This window comes from Bufo bufo, chromosome 2 (assembly GCF_905171765.1).
Source record: "Bufo bufo chromosome 2, aBufBuf1.1, whole genome shotgun sequence".
In the NCBI taxonomy this organism is placed as follows: domain Eukaryota; kingdom Metazoa; phylum Chordata; class Amphibia; order Anura; family Bufonidae; genus Bufo; species Bufo bufo.
In genome coordinates, this window is record NC_053390.1 from 471079965 (window position 1) to 471105392 (window position 25428).

The 25428-nt window shown below is 44.8% G+C and overlaps 1 protein-coding gene across 16 annotated transcripts in view; it reads left to right on the forward strand.

Moving 5' to 3' along the window:
* The window catches only part of PTPRS (protein tyrosine phosphatase receptor type S), a 600160-nt gene that overhangs the window by 452254 nt on the left and 122478 nt on the right, over positions 1–25428 (forward strand). The window lies entirely within an intron of this gene.

Sequence of the window (25428 nt, forward strand, 5' to 3'; positions counted from 1 at the left end):
AGATCGCAGAAAGGGGCGGTGACTAGGCTGGAAGACATCGTGCTAAGCCACGCCCCTCCGGTCCGGTGACGTCACTGGGCATTGCACTTGCTAATGAATGAAGGAGGCAGAATATTAATGAGGGGGCGGAGTTATGGCGGGGATGATAGGCAGCTGTAACCACGTGATGCCGCACTGCGCTGGGACCAACAGGGAAGTGCGGCAGGAAGTTAGGCAAAGATAAAATAGATGTAAACAATGCGTGGAGGACCATAGGAGCCCTGTAGAAGTGGGGAAAATACCTAAAAACATAAGAGGGGAACTTTAATCAGCTGTTAATAGTGAGTACACTTTAAAAAAATATATATATATTTTATCTCGGACAACCCCTTTAAAGTAGCCCTCCTCCCTTCAGCTGACTTAGCCATTAAATAGAAAAATAGACCATGAATGACCCTATTACAAAAGGGGGGTAAGTACCCACCCAAAAATTTGGGACAAGGTAACGGGCCACCTAATCAAATAACTCGGTAAAAGCTCCCGAGTATATCCAGCAAAAACAGAAAAATGGAGCTCACACAGTACAATTATTAAAATATATAAATTTTTATTGTAACATGATTAAAAAATGTATAAGCTATTAAAAAGGGGAAGGAAAGTGACAGAAAAAAAGCCGTCCTGGCACTGCACACATACCAAAAAAGTAATAAACGTATCTCAATAGAGTATAATTACAGCACATTTAAACAATGGTAAATGAGTTATTCATATAAGAGATGAGTCTCGGTAATGCTAACCACATTGCCTAAGATGTTAAACATTCTAGAACAAGGAAATAATTATACTGTATTGAATTACGTTAATAACTTTCTTGGTATGTGTGCTGTGCCAGGATGGCTTTTTTCCATTTTGTCCACCATGACGGCTCTACCATGAGATTGACCCCTTGACCTCTGTAGGGGCAGGAACACAGAGAGTTTAAAAGGCCACCACCCACTCTCACCCTCAGTGTTTTCCTGTCCCTACGGGGGCACCTCACAGAGAGTCCTCCTGGTGGAGGTGAAGACTTTTTTTCAACTTTTTTAATATTTTAAATACCTTAGGGATCTCTGTTCCTTCCCTCTGCCCTCCTGCGGTTGAGTCCAAAGCTGGGCAGAGGATGACAATGGAGCTGCATCTCGTCCCTGTCAGCAGGGGCCTGTATCTCTCCTCATAGCGTCGGGTCCCCCTTCCCTACATTGAGGAAGCTGACCGCTCGCTGCAGAGACACGCTGCATGCCGACTCCCTGTAGAAAATCCTCAGCGCTGTACTCTGCTACGGACCGGCAGGAGGCTGAGGGGGCGGAGCTTGGACTGGACACCGCGCACTGCGATGATGTCAGACGCCGCTCTGGGCATTTAGAGGCGGCAGTCTGAAGAAGCGGTGGAACACAACTGGGCCTCCCTCTGAGTGTCTCCAAGCTCCAGATGTCTGTCCCTGACGCCCCTGCAGTCCAGATGGAATCTTCTGAAGCCCCCTCGGCTACTCCAACCGTGAGTTCCCCTGTGCGGAGATAAAAATGGTGTATCATACCGACCTGCTATACTTGTCTTGTCTATTGATACCTGGTTACTCCTCTCTTATAGGGAGTAAAAGAGCCCAGAACTAAAACTAAAGTCCCTAGGTGTGCAATTTGTAGCAAGAAGCTTCCAGAAAATCACAAAAAGAAACTCTGCCAAGTTTGCATCAATGATCTTGTAAAGGAGGAGCAACCATCCATACTCATGGAAGTCAAATCCTTGATTCAGAGCGAAATAAAGTCCTCCCTGGCCTCTCTCAGATCTGTCTCTCCAACACCACCGGCAAAAAAACCTAAGGTGTCTGTTCCATCCTCCTCTGACTCAGAGGACATGGACGAGGAGGCTTCCACCTCTAGACAGAACGTAGATATTGACGCTCTGTCTGAGGGAGAAATTGTGGAAGATAGTAAGAAATACTTCTTCTCATCTGAGGACATGGAGGAATTATTGGGCGCTGTCAGAGCAGCCATGGGCATGGAGGAGGTGAAAAAACCACGATCTGTCCAGGATTAAATGTTCGGGGGACTTAGAGTATTTCCCGTGAATGAAAATATAAAAGATATGATCCTGGGTGAATGGACGGATCCTGAGAGAAGACTGGGGGTATCCAAGGAATTCAGGAATAGGCTATTATTTGATCCGGCTGATGTTAAATTGTTTAATGAGAGCCCAAAATTTGACGTCCAGGTGGCAAAGGTAGTCAAAAAGACCTCCCTCCCATTTGAGGACTCGCCACAATTACAAGACCCAATGGAAAGGAAGGCCGACTCAGGCCTCTTTCACACTTGCGTTGTCCGGATCCGGCGTGTACTCCACTTGCCGGAATTACACGCCGGATCCGGAAAAAACACAAGTGTACTGAAAGCATTTGAAGACGGAGCCGTCTTCAAATTGCGTTCAGTGTTACTATGGCAGCCAGGACGCTATTAAAGTCCTGGCTGCCATAGTAGGAGCGGGGAGCGGTATACTTACAGTCCGTGCGGCTCCCGGGGCGCTCCAGAATGACGTCAGAGCGCCCCATGCGCATGGATGATGTGATCCATGCGATCACGTGATCCATGCGCTTGGGGCACCCTGACGTCACTCTGGAGCGCCCCGGGAGCCGCACGGACGGTAAGTATGCTGCTCCCCCGCTCCCCGCTACACTTTACCATGGCTGCCAGGACTTTAGCGTCCCGGCAGCCATGGTAACCATTCAGAAAAAGCTAAATGTCGGGTCCGGCAATGCGCCGAAACGACGTTTAGCTTAAGGCCGGATCCGGATCAATGCCTTTCAATGGGCATTAATTCCGGATCCGGCCTTTCGGCAAGTCTTCAGGATTTTTGGCCGGAGCAAAAAGCGCAGCATGCTGCGGTATTTTCTCCGGCCAAGAAACGTTCCGTTCCGGAACTGAAGACATCCTGATGCATCCTGAACGGATTTCACTCCATTCAGAATGCATTAGGATAAAACTGATCAGGATTCTTCAGGCATAGAGCCCCGGAACGCAGGTGTGAAAGAGCCCTCACTTCTAAAAAAATCCTGGGAGGCGTCCATGTTTGGTATACAAACAAACATAGCTGCGACGTCGGTAGCTAGGTCCATGTGTTTCTGGCTCAATGAGTTGGAAAACCATATTAAAAATAAAACCCCAAGAGAGGAAATATTAAATTCTATTCCACTCCTTAAATCAGCTACCGCATTCTTGGCGGATGCCTCAGCTGAGTCTGTGATGTTTGCCGCCAAGAATGCTGCTCCCTCCAATTCAGCTAGAAGGGCATTGTGGATGAAAGCATGGGGATGGGATAGAACCTCAAAAGCTAAGCTATGTTCTATAGCTTTTTCTGGGGAATACATTTTTGGACCCGTGCTAGACTCCATCCTTGAGAAAGCAGCAGACAAAAAGAAAGGGTTTCCGGAAGAAAGTAAAAAGAAGCCCTTTCGTTCCTTTAATACCCAGACTAGATCCTATAGGGGCAAAGGGAAGTAGGGTAGATAGAGTTACCAGAAAGGGGGAAAAGGCAGAGGATTCCTTCTCAACCCCCAGAATAAGCAAGCAGATAAGCAATGATGCCAGAGTAGGGGGGAGACTGAGGAGTTTTCTGTCCCGTTGGGAAACCGTGACCAAAAATCCGTGAGCCTTAGACATCTTAGGAAATGGCTACCGGATAGAATTTTCCTCAGTCCCTCCAAAAAAGTTCAGAGTAACATCTCACAGCCAAAAGACTCTAGAAAAAATCTGGCAGGGGGTCCTTCAACTTATAGATTCAGGAGTAGTGGCAGAAGTCCCCAGTGCGGAAAGAGGAAGGGGTTACTACTCCAATTTATTCCTGGTTCAGAAACCAGACGGTTCCTTCCGCACTATTATAAATCTAAAGGGACTAAACAAAGCTATCACATACAGAAAATTCAAGATGGAATCCATAGCAACCATCATTCCTTTGATCAAAGCCGGAGATTTCATCCATAGACTTAAAGGACGCTTACTATCACGTCCCCATAAACGAAACATCTCAAAAATACCTCAGATTTGCCCTAGTAGACAACTCGGAAGAAGTAAAGCACTTCCAGTTCACCGCGTTACCCTTTGGAATTTCCTCTGCTCCAAGGGTATTCACGAAGCTCGTAGTGGAAATGATATCCCCCCTCAGAGCAGAAGGAATAAAAGTATTTCCGTACCTAGATGATTTCCTAGTTCTGGGGTCCTCGGAACTGGAGACAACCAGCCTTACCAACGACCTAATACGCAGGTTCTCAGACCTAGGCTGGATAATAAACCTAAAGAAATCGTGCACAGTTCCATCCACCAGAATGACATTTTTGGGATTGATCTTGGATTCAGTTTCCTAGATAACATCCCTCCCTCAGGAAAAAATAAAATCCTTTATAGACAAAACAAAAAAGTTCCAACGCCAGTTTCAGTGCTCCATCCGCAGTGCCATGAGCCTCTTGGGAATGATGACCTCCTGTATAACGGCAGTATCCTGGTCCCAAGCTCATACCAGGGTAGCCCAGTCTTGGATCCTGAAGAATTGGGACAAGAGGCAGTCCTCTCTAGAAAAAATTATCTCCATCCCCTACTGCGTAACATCAGATTTGAACTGGTGGACGGAAAACAAAAACTTGCTAAGAGGTGTACCCTGGATAAAAAATCTAGAAATACAAATATATACAGATGCAAGTGGCACAGGATGGGGAGCAAAGGTAGGCTCACTAATCTACCAGGGCACTTGGTCGGACAACATAAAAATAAAATTGTCAAACCACAGAGAACTGAGGGCGATCTGGGAGGTTCTGAAGGCGTCATAGGACAAGGTATCCGGAAGACACCTGAAAATTCTTTCAGACAACGTAACAGCAGTCGCATATTTAAAACATCAGAAGGGCACAAGATCCCCAAGCTTAAAAGATCTGGTGGAAAAAATATTCTTCTGGGCAGAAATAAATGTTCCATCCATCACAGCTATCCATTTAAAAGGTACAGAAAATATACAGGCGGACTTCCTCAGCAGGAAGACCATAGATCCAGGAGAATGGGCCCTGAACTCAGAGGTATTCCATCAGATCAGGAGATGGGGGACCCCCCAGATAGACCTGTTAGCGTCAAGGAAAAACGCAAAAGTTCATCCTTTCTGCTCCCTAAATCCCAGGGAGAACCCTTGGGCAGTGGATGCATTCTCAATCAGGTGGACTCGGGATCTAGCCTATGGCTTTCCCCCTTGGGCGCTAATACCCCGAGTACTGCAAAAAATAAGATCGGACCCAGTAACAGTAATCCTAGTGGTTCCATACTGGACAAAAATAAATTGGTTCCCAGTACTAAGGGAACTAGCTCTGGAAGAACCCTGGAAAATTCCCACACAGGGGAGCATCCTTTCTCAGGGTCCAATCTTTCATCAGAATCCAGGACTGTTCAAATTATCAGCCAGGATCCTGAGCGCAAGGTCCTAAAAAAGCTGAGGGCTGTCTGAAAAGGTTATAAATACCCTCATATATCTTAAAATCTGGAAGAAGTATTGTAGCTGGCTAGGCCAGAACCCTCCTGTCGATTCTGCCCCAAGCATTGAGAAAATACTTGATTTTCTTCAAAAGGGATTGGATTTGGGCCTGAGACCAAGTACACTTAAAGTGCAGGTCTCAGCCTTGGGGGCATGCTATGATACAGACCTGGCCAGCCATAAGTGGATAAGGAGGTTTATAAGAGCTGCCTCTAGGTTAAGGCCATCCTTAACCCCTAGGACTCCTCAATGGGACCTGAACTTGGTCCTGAAAGGACTTACAAAATCACAATTTTTTCCTATTCAGGACATTTCACTTAAACACCGGTCATTAAAAGCGGCCTTACTAGTAGCCATTACTTCGGCTAGACTGTTGGGCGAGATCCAGGCGCTATCCTGCCGTGAACCATACCTCACTATCTTTCCAGATAGAATATTATTACGTTTGGACCCTGGTTTCTTGCCAAAGGTCGTATTGGACTTTCACAGAGATCAGGAAATTGTCCTTCCATCTTTTCCCAGGGATTTATCAGGTCCATCACACGATCAGTTCCAGCTCCTGGATGTTCGGGATACTATCATACAGTATCTAGCAGCAACAAAGGAATTTAGGAAGGATGACACTTTTCTTGTTCAATACGCAGGTCCAAACAAGGGAAAATATAATATATAGATAAAAAATATATAGAAGAAAATGGTATAAAAAATATTATATATATACACTCACCTAAATAATTATTAGGAACACCTGTTCTATTTCTCATTAATGCAATTATCTAGTCAACCAATCACATGGCAGTTGCTTCAATGCATTTAGGGGGGTGGTCCTGGTCAAGACAATCTCCTGAACTCCAAACTGAATGTCAGAATGGGAAAGAAAGGTGATTTTAGCAATTTTGAGCATGGCATGGTTGTTGGTGCCAGACGGGCCGGTCTGAGTATTTCACAATCTGCTCAGTTACTGGGATTTTCACGCACAACCATTTCTAGGGTTTACAAAGAATGGTGTGAAAAGGGAAAAACATCCAGTATGCGGCAGTCCTGTGGGCAAAAATGCCTTGTGGATGCTAGAGGTCAGAGGAGAATGGGCCGACAGATTCAAGCTGATAGAAGAGCAATGTTGACTGAAATAACCACTCGTTACAACCGAGGTATGCAGCAAAGCATTTGTGAAGCCACAACACGCACAACCTTGAGGCGGATGGGCTACAACAGCAGAAGACCCCACCGGGTACCACTCATCTCCACTACAAATAGGAAAAAGAGGCTACAATTTGCACGAGCTCACCAAAATTGGACTGTTGAAGACTGGAAAAATGTTGCCTGGTCTGATGAGTCTCGATTTCTGTTGAGACATTCAAATGGTAGAGTCCGAATTTGGCGTAAACAGAATGAGAACATGTATCGATCCTCTGATGGCTACTTCCAGCAGGATAATGCACCATGTCACAAAGCTCGAATCATTTCAAATTGGTTTCTTGAACATGACAATGAGTTCACTGTACTAAAATGGCCCCCACAGTCACCAGATCTCAACCCAATAGAGCATCTTTTGGATGTGGTGGAACGGGAGCTTTGTGCCCTGGATGTGCATCCCTCAAATCTCCATCAACTGCAAGATGCTATCCTATCAATATGGGCCAACATTTCTAAAGAATGCTATCAGCACCTTGTTGAATCAATGCCACGTAGAATTAAGGCAGTTCTGAAGGCAAAAGGGGGTCCAACACCGTATTAGTATGGTGTTCCTAATAATTCTTTAGGTGAGTGTATATATATATAAAAAAAATGGGTAAGATGATGTATAGAAGGTGATATGCAATTTTTTTTTGATGATTATACAAAAAATTAAAAAATTGATTTAAAAATTCAAAATACAATCAGTCCTGAGGTAGTAAAAAAGAGTCTTTGGAGTAAAAGGAGCCAGAAAGATATCCAGACGTCAGTCTAAGTGATTGGTGAAATCTTCATAGGCTGTCCATTTTCACAACTATGAAAGTCTCTGATTGCCCCGGGGGGTTATGCCCGTTGATAGGGGGTATAGTGATGTAGTTAGGTCAGAAGAGGGGAGAATAAGCCCCTTCAGAATGATCAGCCCCTTGAAATATTTAGGAGAAAACACTCTCTATTTTAGGGTGACACGGACCTCTCCTTTATGCTAGACATAACTTGAAACATAGGTATTAAATGATGGGCATGTATTACCAACGTGTGGCGTCCCACACTGAACCGGTGTAGTGCCCTAATACCCTTGATACCTTTGATTCCCCCGCAGTCTGTCGACGATGGTCCTGTGTTCGGCGTGTGGCGGCGGCTCCTAAGCGACTCGTGGGTAGCATGCGCATCTCCTCTGCCCGGCGTCCCACGTGGCGGTGACGTCACCGGATTTGTTGATGTCCGCGCCAGCAGGGGGGTGTGAACAATTGGCGGTGTAGTAATGGTCTGTTCGTTATCCAAAGATCGAGATCTCCTGTAACTGAATCCTTGTGTGAGATCAACCGGTGCTAATCCAGGATATGCAGGGTTCTTAGGACGGTACCTATAATAACTTCTCCAGCTCTCGTCAAACTCAAAGTGACAAGTGACCACACCCCTTTCTGCCCATAACCACACCCACTCTGCCCATAACCCGCCCAAACCACGCCTAAAATACCGCCCATTCAAATCCCCTTTTATTCTTTTAGATCCGATAGGGCGTGAGTAATTCAATTAAGTTTAATATGTTTAAAAATAAAATATTAAGCTTGTATTAAGCTTATATTAAACTCTTATTTATTAAGTTATTATAAATATTGACAATAGCTATTTGATCGGTCTATCTAACTATCTATCTATAGAAGTCAAAAAAGCGGGCAGCACTCCATGAAATAAACAGTAGAAAAATCTTTATTTACCCAGACAGGACATGCAACGTTTCGGCTCTATGCTGGAGCCTTCCTCAAGCCTATTGATGATGTCACCGAAGGTCCTGCAAGGTATACGTTGCAGTCCAACACATCAGTAACTTAATTAAGTTTAATATGTTTAAAAATAAAATGATATTAAGCTTGTATTAAGCTTATATTAACCTCTTAATAAGCTATTCTAAATATTGGCAGTGGCTAATTATAAATATTGGCAGCGGCTATTTGATCCGTCTATCTTCCTAAAAGCTAAAAGATCTTTGATGATGTCACCGAAATGCCCCATTTTCCCACCCATAACCCCACCCCACTCCGACCACAACCTCGCCCATCGTGATGTCTTCAAAGGTCCTGCAAGGTATACGATGCAGTCCAACACGTCAGTAATTTAATTAAGTTTAATATATTTTAAAATAAAATGATATTAAGCTTATATTAACCTCTTACTAAGCTATTATAAATATTGGCAGCGGCTAATTATAAATATTGGCAACAGCTAATTGTTCCTTCTATCTTCCTAAAAGCTAAAAGACATTTGATGATGTCACCAAAACGACCTATTTTCCGCCCATAACCCCAGCCCACTCCGACCACAACCCCGCCCATCGTGATGTCTTCGAAGGTCCCGCAAGGCAGCAATCTCTTTGTTAGTGGAGCTGCCATCTTTGAAATTTTCTATTTTTTTTTAAATCAGATAGTTTTTATTAAACATTATTACAACATAATACAAAGAAATTTTGACTCTTTCCTTACATAATATATGACATCTGATCACATAATAGACAAACCGAGCCATCATGAAAACCCAAAAATTTAAAAAGAAAATGAGAGAAAGGAAAAGAAACCCAACCAAATCCCCCGTCCCTCTACTCCGGACACCTATCAGTCCATATATAGAAAGAAAACAAATGTTTCCTTCCTGTCTGTATGAAGAGCCTAGTAGCAATTAGTGCTATCCTTTTAATCCAGTCCTCAGAGACGCATCCTGTCACCACCTGGAACAGTTCCTAGACATACTCAATTCCCCCCACATCACTTTAATTCCAAACGCATGTCTTGAATTATCATCTTCTTGTGTTTGAGACATCTGACAACTTAAGTGGAGAAGGTCCCAGCCCTAGCCGAGAGCCACCTGTCCCATATTGCTGCAAATTTGGCTTCACGGTTCCTTTTTAGATATAACCCCCTTTCTAGGCGTAATATATGGCGGTAACTCTATTAAAGAATTCTGCTAGCGAAGGAGGTTGAGGACGAATCCAGTACCTGGCTATTAATTTACGAACTTGAAATAATAGACATTGCACCCCAAGGCACAATTCCCGGTCTCCAGTGATCATCACCCCCAAAAGACAAGCTCTAGGAGTGGCTAGTATCTCCACCCGATATGCGTCCTTAATATTTTGTAGCACCCCTGCCCAGAAGCTCGACAGCTCCTCACATTCCCAGAACATATGTAGTAGCGATGCTGGTCCCCGCCCACACCTCGGACAGGAATCATTCACTCTAGCCCCTATTTGGAACAGAAAGGACGGGGTTCTATATACCCTATGAATCAACAAAATCATCAAATTGAGATACTCAGTGTCCCTCACATACTGATAGCTGCGGGGTTAAAGCCAGTATTTCACTCCATTCCTCATCTGAGACGGCACTACATCCTCCTCCCACCTCTTTCTAACCGGCAGTGTACCCTCATCCACGGATTTTGCAAAAACATTCCTGTAAATTGAGGAGATCAGCCCCTTTGTAGAGGACCTAGTGAGAATCTCATGCAGGAGTAACACATGTCATTGGAGAGTACCTAGCCTGTGTCTGAAACGTGTGCCTCAATTGTAAAAATTGATAAAAAGCGGTACGGGAAAGAGAGAATTTCTCCCTTAGCTGCTCAAATGACTTGAGTTCCACGTCTTTCTGCAGCTGATGTAGAAAAAGCACTCCCTTCTTTTTCCCACAGGGAAAACCCTTCCAATCGAAATGTCTCAGGCAACTGAGGGTTATTCCAGAGTAGTGTAACCTGAGTACAGCCCGTTATGGACAACATCCCTCTGCATTTTTGCCAGACCTTACTGATCAGGTTGATAGTCGGCATTCCCACGGCACTAACTGATAAACTACCCTGTTCCAATACTGCTATAGGGGATTTACATTTTATAATATGGGCTACTAGTCTTGCAGCTACTCCTCCACCTCCAGGAGTCCGTCCCCATCCCCCCAAGTGCTGTATCTGAGAAGCAATAAAATAAAGCCAAGGGTTAGGAAGAGATAATCCCCCTGATTCCTTTCCTCTTTGCAAAGTCTCCAACCTTATCCTAGCAGATTTTTTCCTCCATATCAAACATCTAAATAGGCTTTGTATTTTAAAGAAAATCATTTGCGGGATCCACACCAGGGAGTTATGTAAAACATATAGTAGTTTAGGCATCAAGATCATCTTAAGGAGATTGCACCTACTAGCCATCGTTAGTGGCAACTTGCACCATGTATTAATTGTGTCCTTCATATTGGTTAGCAGTGGCTCAATGTTGTCTTTGACATATCTGTTAATATCAGAGGAAATGGTAATACCCAAATATTTAAAACATTGAACAACCTGCAGCTGGGTGGATAGAAAGGAGGAGCCAGGGGGAACCTGGTCTAATGGAAATAGTATCGATTTGTCCAAGTTAATGCGAAGACCCGATCTGTCGCCAAAGCCCTGTATGAGGGACATTATGGGATCAAGAGACTCCTCTGCATCTCCAACACATATTAGCATATCATCCCCATATAATGAGACCCGTTCTTCACCTGCGCCCATCGTAAATCCCACTATCTGTCTGAACGACCTCAACAAGCAAGCGGTTCGATCGATATAGCAAAAAGGAGAGGGGACGGTATATTGGGCAGACTAGATGGGCCAAATGATTCTATGTTTCTATGAGTGCCCCTTTCCAATGCAAAGGGCTCCGATGTGATGCCATTAGCCCGAATGCGCGCCACCGGGTTTTGGTATAGCAATCGGACCCAAGAAATAAAGGTCCAAAATCCATGACTCAACACCTCCCATAAATTTTGCCACTCGATACTATCAAAGGCCTTAGTCGCGTCTAGGGATAGTATTGCCCGGCTTCCCACCGCCTCCGACCCCCTCTGAATGTTAAGGAATAGCCGCCTAAGATTAACTGATGTTGATTTATCAGGCATGAAGCCAGCTTGGTCCTCATGAATAATGGTAGTGGTTACAGATTGCAGTCTGTTTGCCAAAACCTTTGCTAGAATCTTAACATCAGAGGTCAGCAGGGAAATGGGGCGGTATGAGTCAGGGCGAGATGGGTCTTTTCCTGGCTTCGGCAGCACCACCACTGTTGCCTCACTCATAGAATCAGAAAAGCTTCCTTTCTGAAAGGCCTCCAAAAATACCTCTAAGAGCTGGGGCAGCAGGATGTCGCCATATTTTTTTTAAAAACTCTGCTGACATTTCGTCTACACCAGCCTTTTCATTCGGGAATGAGCGAATCACCATCTCCAGCTCTTCAGCCCGCATGTTCCCTCGAAAGCCTAGGGAGAGGGATGCCACTAAGATAAGAACCAGATTTTTGTCCCTATAGGGCCCTCAGGAGATTGTAACAAAAATCAAACCACGGTCACCTGACCAAAAACTCCTTTTAGGGGTCCTATCTATATGTTAAAACTTACACCTTTATTATTTACTTTTAAAACAAAAATACTCAGAGAAACCAATACTACAAGGTAATTTAAAAATATCAGGTTGCAGTTTCGGGCTAAGTCAGTTAATTTATGTCTTTTTTGGGCCGCTGTCGCTCGCTCTACATTCTATTTAAGAGGTGGTTAACCTCATGGATACTCTGTGGCCATGTATCACTGCTCAGCAGGCGAGTGGTAGTGGCAGGAACAAGATGCGTCTCAGACACAGACAATAGCCAAATGACATTGCGGTGCGCGAGGTCTATTGCCGTGCGCTTTGTTGCCTCTAACATTCAATCCCACAATTGGTAACTTGTCAGCCATGATTTAGGTATGGACATATATGAACAAGACAACTAGGTTTCAAATAATACAGCCCAGATTGATACATCTTTTTAGCCCGACTATATGGTTCAACCGTCTCTTCACTAGCCCCTCCCCCACCCCCCAAACAACGAAACATTACATATGCATCAACAGGTAACAACAAAATACCCAATACAAAAAGTAAAAAAAGGTAAAAAACTGAGGCAGAAAAATTTCCTGGAGCCGAGAAACAGCTAGGTAAAATGTTCAGCCGCAAAAAGCTGACTATAGACATATTATGAGACATCACCCCCGGCCCACCTCCCACAGAATGTACTCTGTAGTTGACAGCACATTACTCACAGTGCCAGCATACGAAAGAAGGGTATCTCACCAGCATTACAATTATTAGTTCTCCCATTCTACCTAACCGTAGTGCAGAGTAACATAACATTGCAGTACATTGCCCCGTATATAGAGAGATCATTATATATAACATTCCAAGACAATAGATTACAGGGGAAAGGATAGAAAAAAAGATGAAATGAGAACAAGTAGATCATATATAGGGAAGGAGGAAGGAAAGAGGAAAAAAAAGGGGGAGAACAATATACAGTACAGACCAAAAGTTTGGACACACCTTCTCATTCAAAGAGTTTTCTTTATTTTCATGACTATGAAGGCATCAAAACTATGAATTAACACATGTGGAATTATATACATAACAAACAAGTGTGAAACAACTGAAAATATGTCATATTCTAGGTTCTTCAAAGTAGCCACCTTTTGCTTTGATTACTGCTTTGCACACTCTTGGCATTCTCTTGATGAGCTTCAAGAGGTAGTCCCCTGAAATGGTCTTCCAACAGTCTTGAAGGAGTTCCCAGAGATGCTTAGCACTTGTTGGCCCTTTTGCCTTCACTCTCCAGCTCACCCCAAACCATCTCGATTGGGTTCAGGTCCGGTGACTGTGGAGGCCAGGTCATCTGGCGCAGCACCCCATCACTCTCCTTCATGGTCAAATATCCCTTACTTTCAAAGTTTTCCCAATTTATCGGCTGACTGACTGACCTTCATTTCTTAAAGTAATGATGGCCACTCGTTTTTCTTTACTTAGCTGCTTTTTTCTTGCCATAATACAAATTCTAACAGTCTATTCAGTAGGACTATCAGCTGTGTATCCACCTGACTTCTCCTCAATGCAACTGATGGTCCCAAACCCATTTATAAGGCAAGAAATCCCACTTATTAAACCTGACAGGGCACACCTATGAAGTGAAAACCATTTCAGGGGACTACCTCTTGAAGCTCATCAAGAGAATGCCAAGAGTGTGCGAAGCAGTAATCAAAGCAAAAGGTGGCTACTTTGAAGAACCTAGAATATGACATATTTTCAGTTGTTTCACACTTGTTTGTTATGTATATAATTCCACATGAGTTAATTCATAGTTTTGATGCCTTCAGTGTGAATCTACAATTTTCATAGTCATGAAAATAAAGAAAACTCTTTGAATGAGAAGGTGTGTCCAAACTTTTGGTCTGTACTGTATAAACGCATGGCACTTATACGGCGCTATCAAGAAGGGTTACGACAGCTCCGCATATCTCCGGCCGGAGTGGAAAAGGGGTCCCAAGGGTGCCAGCATAATAACATCACAATTACAAGTGTTACAATGATTAAAACTCCCATTCCACTGAACAATATGGCAAAGTAACATAACATTGCAGTATATTACCCTGTATATATAGAGAGTATTATACATGCCCTTTCAGAATAATAAGGTACGGGGGAAAGGAGAAAAGAAAGAGATGGAATGAGACAGAGTAGATCATATACAGGGGAGAAGGGAGGACCAAGAAAATGAAGAGAGCAACCACTCTCAGCTTGGCGGGATATAACATGGAGTAGGGGAGTTGCAAGTCTCGTAGACGGCGTTTCACCTCCTGGAACTTGGCCCTGTTACGCTGTACCTCGGCGGAAAAGTGCGAAAATATGGAAATGTTATTCCTGTTAATAAGGAGTTCAGTATGATCTCTGGCCTTCCTGAGAATTAAGTCACTGTCCGTGAAGTGTAGTAGTTTCAGCAAAACAGGATATGGGGTGCCCCTGGTGGTTGAGCTTGGAATGGCACTCTGTGTGCCCTTTCCATGGCAAATACATGAGACAATGAGTCCTTGCCAAATATATGCGTTAGCCAATTTTCAAAAAAACACCACCGGGTCGTCTCCCTTTGCTTTCTACAGGACCCCCACCAATCTAAGATTATTCCTGCGTGATCTGTTCTCGAGGTCATCAGTTTTGTCCATTAGTAGAGTCACGTTATGTATGATCCTGCCAATGTCTCGTTTTACAGGGGGCAGCTGGTCTTCCACATTGCTTACTCTGTCTTCCACCTCTTTAATCCTCTTATTGACTTTCTCATGTCCTGTCTGATAATGGACACATTTTCTTGCAAATTACCCATATGGGTAGCAAGGATGTTTAGGGAGCTGTTGCAGGACTGTATCGCCGCATATATATCTTTTATAGTGGGTTCCCCATTAGATGTGGGACTGCTGTCTGTGATCACATCATGCCTGCTAGATGGTGCATGCAGGCTAGAGATTGAATCTGACTGCAGGGTCGCCATTAAAGCAGCTGCTTCTGTTTTATCAGGTGCTGGAGAGGAGAGCATAGGCTCAGCCATCATGTTATTGGGGGCAGCAGCCACCGCAGCCGTCATAGAGGGCACTGAGGATGAGTGGGTATATTTATCCAAGCGGGCCGCCACGTCCGCGGCCTGTGCTTCAGAGACAGCGCCATCTTTCCTCAAGGTAGCTGGAGGCCCAGCATCTTTCTGTTCTCTCTCCTTCTTCCCGATACGCTTCATATCGGCGCAGAATGTGGCCACCGGTATAGCAGCGGCTGGGGGCGGTTTTGTCCACGGTAGAAGGAGGATGACGGAGAATTATAGAACGTAGGACGGGAGCCTCACAGCACTGCGTCCTTTCACATGTTCGGCCAGGCCACGCCCCATTGAAATTTGCTTTAAATTATATACAATCATGTATAATAAATCGAAGGCTGCCGTGATTTAAGCAAAATATTTGATCATCGCTTCTAACACAGATACGTATCATTTATATAAATATTAACAATAGCTAATTGCAGCAACCAACTTTCCCGGGGCCGATTCTGTTTACCCATTTGTCCTATTTCATAGCCTATGAACAGAGGTTCACAGACATGTCAGGGCATGTTCTAACATATTTATATAACTATCTATCTGTTATCTATCTATCTACCAATCTATCTATTTTATCTATGTATCTATTTATCTAGCTTCTAATATCTACAGTCAGGTCCATAAATATTAGGAAATAGACGCAATTCTAACATGTTTGGCTCTATACACCACCACAATGGATTTGAAATGAAACGAACAAGATGTGCTTTAACTGCAGACTGTCAGCTTTAATTTGAGGGGATTTACATCCAAATCAGGTGAACGGTGTAGGAATTACAACAATTTGCATATGTGCCTCCCACTTGTTAAGGGACCAAAAGTAATTAGACAATTGGCTTCTCAGCTGTTCCATGGCCAGATGTGTGTTATTCCGTCATTATCCCAATTACAATGAGCAGATAAAAGGTCCAGAGTTCATTTCAAGTGTGCTATTTGCATTTGGAATCTGTTGCTGTCAACTCTCAAGATGAGATCCAAAGAGCTGTCACTATCAGTGAAGCAAGCCATCATTAGGCTGAAAAAACAAAACAAACCCATCAGAGAGATAGCAAAAACATTAGGCGTGGCCAAAACAACTGTTTGGAACATTCTTAAAAAGAAGGTACGCACCAGTGAGCTCAGCAACACCAAAAGACCCGGAAGACCATGGAAAAAAATTGTGTTGGATGACCGAAGAATTATTTCTAAATACATCTAAAAAAGCCTTCACAGTTCTGGAACAACATCCTATGGACAGATGAGACCAAGATCAACTTGTACCAGAGTGATGGGAAGAGAACAGTATGGAGAAGGAAAGGAACTGCTCATGATCCTAATCATACCACCTCATCAGTGAGGCATGGTGGTGGTAGTGTCATGGCGTGGGCATGTATGGCTGCCAATGGAACTGGTTCTCTTGTATTTATTGATGATGTGACTGCTGACAAAAGCAGCAGGATGAATTCTGAAGTGTTTCGGGCAATATTATCTGCTACATATTTAGCCAAATGCTTCAGAACTCATTGGACTGCGCTTCACAGTGCAGATGGACAATGACCCAAAGCATACTGTAAAAGCAACCAAAGATTTTTTTAAGGGAAAGAAGTGGAATGTTATGCAATGGCCAAGTCAATCACCTGACCTGAATCCGATTGAGCATGCATTTCACTTGCTGAAGACAAAACTGAAGGAAAAATGCCCCAAGAACAAGCAGGAACTGAAGACAGTTGCAGTAGAGGCCTGGCAGAGCATCACCGGTGATGAAACCCAGCGTCTGGTGATGTCTATGCGTTCCAGACTTCAGGCTGTAATTGACTGCAAAGGATTTGCAAGTATTAAAAAGTGAAAGTTTGATTTATAATTATTATTCTGTCCCATTACTTTTGGTCCCTTAACAAGTGGGAGGCACATATGCAAACTGCTGTAATTCCTACACCGTTCACCTGATTTGGATGTAAATACCCTTAAATTAAAGCTGACAGTCTGCAGTTAAAGCACATCTTGTTCGTTTTTATTTCAAATCCATTGTGGTGGTGAATAGAGCCAAAAATGTTAGAATTGTGTCGATGTCCCAATATTTATGTAGCTATCATCCTATCTTTATATCTATCCATCTATCTAACAATTTATCTATCTATCTATATATCGACCAATCTATTCTTTCTATCTATCTTTCTATTAATCTTTCTATCTATCTATCTATCTATCTATCTATCTATCTATCCATCTATCTAATAATTTATCCATGTATCTATCTATCTATTATCTATCCATAAACCAGCTTAATAAAATAATACTATAAATATTTTATCTATCCATCTATCTAACAGTGTATCTATTTATCTATCTAACTATCTATTTATCTATTTATTTATCCATCTATCTATCTTTCTATCAATCTATCTATATATCGACCTATATATCTATTCTATCTATCTGTTTTTCTATCCATCTTTCTATCTATTATCTATCAATCTTTCTATCAATCTTTCTATCCATCTATCTAACAATTTATCCATTTATCTATCTATCAATTTATCTATCTATTTATCTAGCTTCTAACACCTATGAATTTATCTGTCTATCTATTTAACTATCTATCACATATCTATTTATCTATCTATCTATACATCTATACAGCACATATCTATTTATCTAACCATCTACCTATTTATCCATATATCTATTTATCTATGTATACGCATATCTATTTATCAAGCTTCTAATATCTTTCTAATGACCTATCTTTCTATCTAGCTATCTATCTATAACACGGCTATCTATCAAACATCTATCTATTTATTTATCTTTCTATCTATCAAACATCTATTTATCTTTCTAACTGTCTATCTTTATACTATCTTTCTATCTATCACATATCTACTTATCTTTCTATCTAGCTATCTATCGTTCCACTATCTTTCTATCTAACCATCTATCTAACAATTTATCTATTTATCAATTTATCTATCTTTCTATATATCTTTCATGTTTCTATCTAACTGTCTATCTTTCCACTATCTTTCTATCTATCCATCTATCTAACAATCTATCTAACAATCTATCTATCACATATCTATTTATCTAGCCATCTATCTATTTATCCATATATCTATTTATCTATGTATACGTATATCTATTTATCAAGCTTCTAATATCTATCTAACGACATCTTTCCATCTAGTTATCTATCTATCTATCTATCTATCTATCTATCTATCTATCTTCTAATATCTATCTAGCTACCTTTCTTTCTATCTAGCTAGCTATCTATAACATGGATAACTATCAAACATCTATCTATTTTTCTTTCTATCTATAACATATTTATTTATCTATCTAAATGCCTATCTTTCCATTATCTATCTATCTATCTATCTATCTAACAATCTATCTATCTAGCAATTTATCTAAAAAGGAAAAACGGATAGCACTCCAATGTTCCAAGGATAAAGTAAAAAACCTTTATTCACCCATGTGGTAAAAAAACGTTTCGGCTCAACAATAGAGCCTTTCTCAAGCTCTATTGTTGGCTATAAGTTTGTTTAACGTTATAAATTTTACTTTGCCTGGATATAAAAATGTATTTGTATGTAATGTCTGATAATGTTTTACATAACCTTGTTACAGACGTCTTGGTTAACGTAACTTTTACTTTGAATGAATATAAAAATGTTATTGTATGTAGTGCCTGATAATGTTTTTATTTGTTTTACATAACTTTGTTGCAGAGGTTTTGGTGGGCACCTGGGATCACACAAAGGTGATACCTTGGTGCCCAGCCCTAATTGGTTCCAGGGACACTTCCAAGTTGCCTCTTGGGTGGTCCCTATATACCCCTGGGGTGTCAGCATGGGTATAGTTATGCTGGAAGGTCTGGGATGGGTGTGCGCTGTTGGCCACCGCTTTATAGCGGCCCCCTACATGACATAGTGACACTGGAACTGGTGATCATTCATGGGTTCACTGTGGTCCCGTCAGCTGGATCTATTGTGAAATGCTGGGCAATGAGTTATCAAGCTAATTTTCGTTTATCTGTATATCTTTATATTGCTCGTACGGAGGATAAGGGGCGTGCCAGCCAGTATTGGCACGAGCATGCGCCCTGAACACAGTTGAGCAAGCGGCCATCTTTGATGTGGTTCCCATTATATTCTCATGTCTCATGAGAGCACGAGCTGAAACATTGCTGTCAGATGGGTTAATAAACCATCCACTTTTTTTTCATCACAATTTGGAGCACTGACGTCTTTTTTCAACATATACATATGTGTGCAGTAGGGATGAGCGAACCCGAACTGTATAGTTCGGGTTCGTACCGAATTTTGGGGTGTCCGTGACACGGACCCGAACATTTTCGTAAAAGTGCGGGTTCGGGTTCGGTGTTCGGCGCTTTCTTGGCGCTTTTTGAAAGGCTGCAAAGCAGCCAATCAACAAGCGTCATACTACTTGGCCCAAAGGGCCATCACAGCCATGCCTACTATTGGCATGGCTGTGATTGGCCAGTGCACCATGTGACCCAGCCTCTATTTAAGCTGGAGTCACATAGCGCCGCACGTCACTCTGCTATGATCAGTATAGGGAGAGGTTGCAGCTGCGACGTTAGGGCGAGATTAGGCAGATTAACTCCTCCAAAAGACTTCATTCTGTGATCGATCTGCAGCTGTGGATCATTGAAGTGCTATTATTGACTTGCTCACTTTTTTGAGGCTGCCCAGAGCGTTTTTAGATCACTTTTTTTCTGGGGTGATCGGCGGCCATTTTGTGACTTGTGGTGCGCCAGCACGAGCTATCACCAAGTGTATTTAACCATCGATAGTGTGGTTATTTTGTGCTATATCCTACATCAGCTGCAGGCTGAGCCTGTGTCACCGAAGTGCATTTAACCATCAACAGTCTGGTTATTTTTTGGCCATATACTACATCAGCTGCAGGCTGAGCCTGTTTCACCCAAGTGCATTTAACCATCAACAGTCTGATTATTTTTTGGCCATATACTACATCAGCTGCAGGCTGAGCCTGTGTCACCCAAGTGCATTTAACCATCAACAGTGTGGTTATTTTTTGGCCATATATTACATCAGGGGCAAGTTGAGCCTGTCACCCAGCACCTAAAAAATAGACCTGACATTTCTATTCAACCAAATCTGCACAGTTTTAGCTGGTCAAGTTATTTGTAGTGACCGTCAAAGCAGACTTTTTGTTCTGGGTTGAAAAAGCATTCCCAAATTTGCCATTCTGAAAATAACTAGTTTGTGGTATTTCAGGCCTACTTGAAATCTATCCCAAAAAGAAAATCTTACATTGAAGTTATTGATAGTGTCATTCAGAAAAACCTAAGACACACGCTAGCGTGCTGATAGAAGTGTCATTCTGTGATTAAACCTATAACTGTCACACAGCGCAAAAAAAAACAGGTCTCACATCTCTATTCAACCAAATCTGCAGTGTTTTAGCTGGTCAAGTTATTTGTAGTGACCGTCAAAGCAGACTTTTTGTTCTGGGTTGAAAAAGCATTCCCAAATTTGCCATTCTCAAAATTGTGGTGAACGGGAACAATGAGGAAAACATCTAATAAGGGACACGGACGTGGACATGGTCATGGTGGTGTTAGTGGACCCTCTGGTGCTGGGAGAGGACGTGGCCGTTCTGCCACAGCCACACGTCCTAGTGAACCAACTACCTCAGGTCCCAGTAGCCAGCAGAATTTACAGCGATATTTGGTGGGGCCCAATGCCGTTCTAAGGATGGTAAGGCCTGAGCAGGTACAGGCATTAGTCAATTGGGTGGCCGACAGTGGATCCAGCACGTTCACATTATCTCCCACCCAGTCTTCTGCAGAAAGCGCACAGATGGCGCATGAAAACCAAGCCCATCGGTCTGTCACATCACCCCCATGCATATCAGGGAAACTGTCTGAGCCTCAAGTTATGCAGCAGTCTCTTATGCTGTTTGAAGACTCTGCTGCCAGGGTTTCCCAAGGGCATCCACCTAGCCCTTCCCCAGGGGTGGAAGAGATAGAATGCACTAACGCACAACCACTTATTTTTCCTGATGATGAGGACATGGGAATACCACCTCAGCACGTCTCTGATGATGACGAAACACAGGTGCCAACTGCTGCGTCTTTCTGCAGTGTGCAGACTGAACAGGAGGTCAGGGATCAAGACTGGGTGGAAGACGATGCAGGGGACGATGAGGTCCTAGACCCCACATGGAATGAAGGTCGTGCCACTGACTTTCACAGTTCGGAGGAAGAGGCAGTGGTGAGACCGAGCCAACAGCGTAGCAAAAGAGGGAGCAGTGGGCAAAATCAGAACACCTGCCGCCAAGAGACTCCGCCTGCTACTGACCGCCGCCATCTGGGACCGAGCACCCCAAAGGCAGCTTCAAGGAGTTCCCTGGCATGGCACTTCTTCAAACAATGTGCTGATGACAAGACCCGAGTGGTTTGCACGCTGTGCCATCAGAGCCTGAAGCGAGGCATTAACGTTCTGAACCTTAGCACAACCTGCATGACCAGGCACCTGCATGCAAAGCATGAACTGCAGTGGAGTAAACACCTTAAAAACAAGGAAGTCACTCAGGCTCCCCCTGCTACCTCTTCTACTGCTGCCGCCTCGGCCTCTTCTGCTGCTGCCGCCGCCTCGGCCTCTTCTGCTGCTGCTGCCGCCGCCTCGGCCTCTTCCTCCGCCTCTGGAGGAACGTTGGCACCTGCCGCCCAGCAAACATGGGATGTACCACGAACACCACCACCTGCGTCACCAAGCATCTCAACCATGTCACACGGCAGCGTTCAGCTCTCCATCTCACAAACATTTGAGAGAAAGCGTAAATTCTCACCTAGCCACCCTCGATCCCTGGCCCTGAATGCCAGCATTTCTAAACTACTGGCCTATGAAATGCTGTCATTTAGGCTGGTGGACACACACAGCTTCAAACAGCTCATGTCACTTGCTGTCCCACAGTATGTTGTTCCCAGCCGCCACTACTTCTCCAAGAGAGCCGTGCCTTCCCTGCACAAACAAGTGTCCGATAAAATCAAGTGTGCACTGCGCAACGCCATCTGTGGCAAGGTCCACCTAACCACAGATACGTGGACCAGTAAGCACGGCCAGGGACGCTATATCTCCCTAACTGCACACTGGGTAAATGTAGTGGCGGCTGGGCCCCAGGCGGAGAGCTATTTGGCGCACGTCCTTCCGCCGCCAAGGATCGCAGGGCAACATTCTTTGCCTCCTGTCTCCTCCTCCTCCTACTCAGCTTCCTCCTCCTCTTTTTCCACCTGCTCATCCAGTCAGCCACACACCTTCACCACCAACTTCAGCACAGCACGGGGTAAACGTCAGCAGGCCATTCTGAAACTCATATGTTTGGGGGACAGGCCCCACACCGCACAGGAGTTGTGGCGGGGTATAGAACAACAGACCGACGAGTGGTTGCTGCCGGTGAGCCTCAAGCCCGGCCTGGTGGTGTGCGATAATGGGCGAAATCTCGTTGCAGCTCTGGGACTAGCCGGTTTGACGCACATCCCTTGCCTGGCGCATGTGCTGAATTTGGTGGTGCAGAAGTTCATTCGCAACTACCCCGACATGTCAGAGCTGCTGCATAAAGTGCGGGCCGTCTGTTCGCGCTTCCGGCGTTCACACCCTGCCGCTGCTCGCCTGTCTGCGCTACAGCGTAACTTCGGCCTTCCCGCTCACCGCCTCATATGCGACGTGCCCACCAGGTGGAACTCCACCTTGCATATGCTGGACAGACTGTGCGAGCAGCAGCAGGCCATAGTGGAGTTTCAGCTGCAGCACGCACGGGCCAGTCGCACTGCGGATCAGACCCACTTCACCACCAATGACTGGGCCTCCATGCGAGACCTGTGTGCCCTGTTGCGCTGTTTTGAGTACTCCACCAACATGGCCAGTGGCGATGACGCCGTTATCAGCGTTACAATACCACTTCTATGTCTCCTTGAGAAAACACTTAGGGCGATGATGGAAGAGGAGGTGGCCCAGGAGGAAGAGGAGGAAGAGGGGTCATTTTTAGCACTTTCAGGCCAGTCTCTTCGAAGTGACTCAGAGGGAGGTTTTTTGCAACACCAGAGGCCAGGTACAAATGTGGCCAGACAGGGCCCACTACTGGAGGACGAGGAGGACGAGGATGAGGAGGAGGTGGAGGAGGATGAGGATGAAGCATGTTCACACTGGGGTGGCACCCAAAGCAGCTCGGGCCCATCACTGGTGCGTGGCTGGGGGGAAACACAGGACGATGACGATACGCCTCCCACAGAGGACAGCTTGTCCTTACCTCTGGGCAGCCTGGCACACATGAGCGACTACATGCTGCAGTGCCTGCGCAACGACAGCAGAGTTGCCCACATTTTAACGTGTGCGGACTACTGGGTTGCCACCCTGCTGGATCCCCGGTACAAAGACAATGTGTCCACCTTACTTCCTACACTGGAGCGTGATAGGAAGATGCGCGAGTACAAGCGCACGTTGGTAGACGCGCTACTGAGAGCATTCCCAAATGTCACAGGGGAACCAGTGGAAGCCCAAGGCGAAGGCAGAGGAGGAGCAAGAGGTCGCCAACGCAGCTGTGTCACGCCCAGCTCCTCTGAGGGCAGGGTTAGCATGGCAGAGATGTGGAAAAGTTTTGTCAACACGCCACAGCTAAGTGCACCACCACCTGATACGGAACGTGTTAGCAGGAGGCAACATTTCACTAACATGGTGGAACAGTACCTGTGCACACCCCTCCACGTACTGACTGATGGTTCGGCCCCATTCAACTTCTGGGTCTCCAAATTGTCCACGTGGCCAGAGCTAGCCTTTTATGCCTTGGAGGTGCTGGCCTGCCCGGCGGCCAGCGTTTTGTCTGAACGTGTATTCAGCACGGCAGGGGGCGTCATTACAGACAAACGCAGCCGCCTGTCTACAGCCAATGTGGACAAGCTGACGTTCATAAAAATGAACCAGGCATGGATCCCACAGGACCTGTCCATCCCTTGTGCAGATTAGATATTAACTACCTCCCCTTAACAATATATTATTCTACTCCAGGGCACTTCCTCATTCAATACTATTTTTAATTTCATTTTACCATTATATTGCGGGGCAACCCAAAGTTGAATGAACCTCTCCTCTGTCTGGGTGCCGGGGCCTAAATGTGTGACAGTGGCCTGTTCCAGTGGTGGGTGACGTGAAGCCTGATTCTCTGCTATGACATGAATACAGATTCTGCGCTGACATAAGGCCAGATTCTCTGTTACGGGACCGCTCTCCTCTGCCTGGGTGCCTGGGCCTAAATGTGTGACAGTGGCCTGTTCCAGTGGTGGGTGACGTGAAGCCTGATTCTCTGCTATGACATGAATACAGATTCTGCGCTGACATAAGGCCAGATTCTCTGTTACGGGACCGCTCTCCTCTGCCTGGGTGCCTGGGCCTAAATGTGTGACAGTTGCCTTTTCCAGTGGTGGGTGACGTGAAGCCTGATTCTCTGCTATGACATGAATACAGATTCTGCGCTGACATAAGGCCAGATTCTCTGTTACAGGACCGCTCTCCTCTGTCTGGGTGCCGGGGCCTAAATGTGTGTCAGTGGCCTGTTCCAGTGGTGGGTGACGTGAAGCCTGATTCTCTGCTATGACATGAATACAGATTCTGCGCTGACATAAGGCCAGATTCTCTGTTACGAGACCTCTCTCCTCTGCCTGGGCCTAAATGTGTGACAGTGGCCTGTTCCAGTGGTGGGTGACGTGAAGCCTGATTCTCTGCTATGACATGAATACAGATTCTGCGCTGACATAAGGCCAGATTCTCTGTTACGGGACCTCTCTCCTCTGCCTGGGTGCCTGGGCCTAAATGTGTGACAGTGGCCTGTTCCAGTGGTGGGTGACGTGAAGCCTGATTCTCTCCTATGACATGAATACAGATTCTGCGCTGACATAAGGCCAGATTCTCTGTTACGGGACCGCTCTCCTCTGTCTGGGTGCCGGGGCCTAAATGTGTGATAGTGGCCTGTTCCAGTGGTGGGTGACGTGAAGCCTGATTCTCTGCTATGACATGAAGACAGATTCTGCGCTGACATAAGGCCAGATTCTCTGTTACGGGACCTCTCTCCTCTGCCTGGGCCTAAATGTGTGACAGTGGCCTGTTCCAGTGGTGGGTGACGTGAAGCCTGATTCTCTGCTACGACATGAAGACAGATTCTGCGCTGACATAAGGCCAGATTCTCTGTTACGGGACCTCTCTCCTCTGCCTGGGCCTAAATGTGTGACAGTGGCCTGTTCCAGTGGTGGGTGACGTGAAGCCTGATTC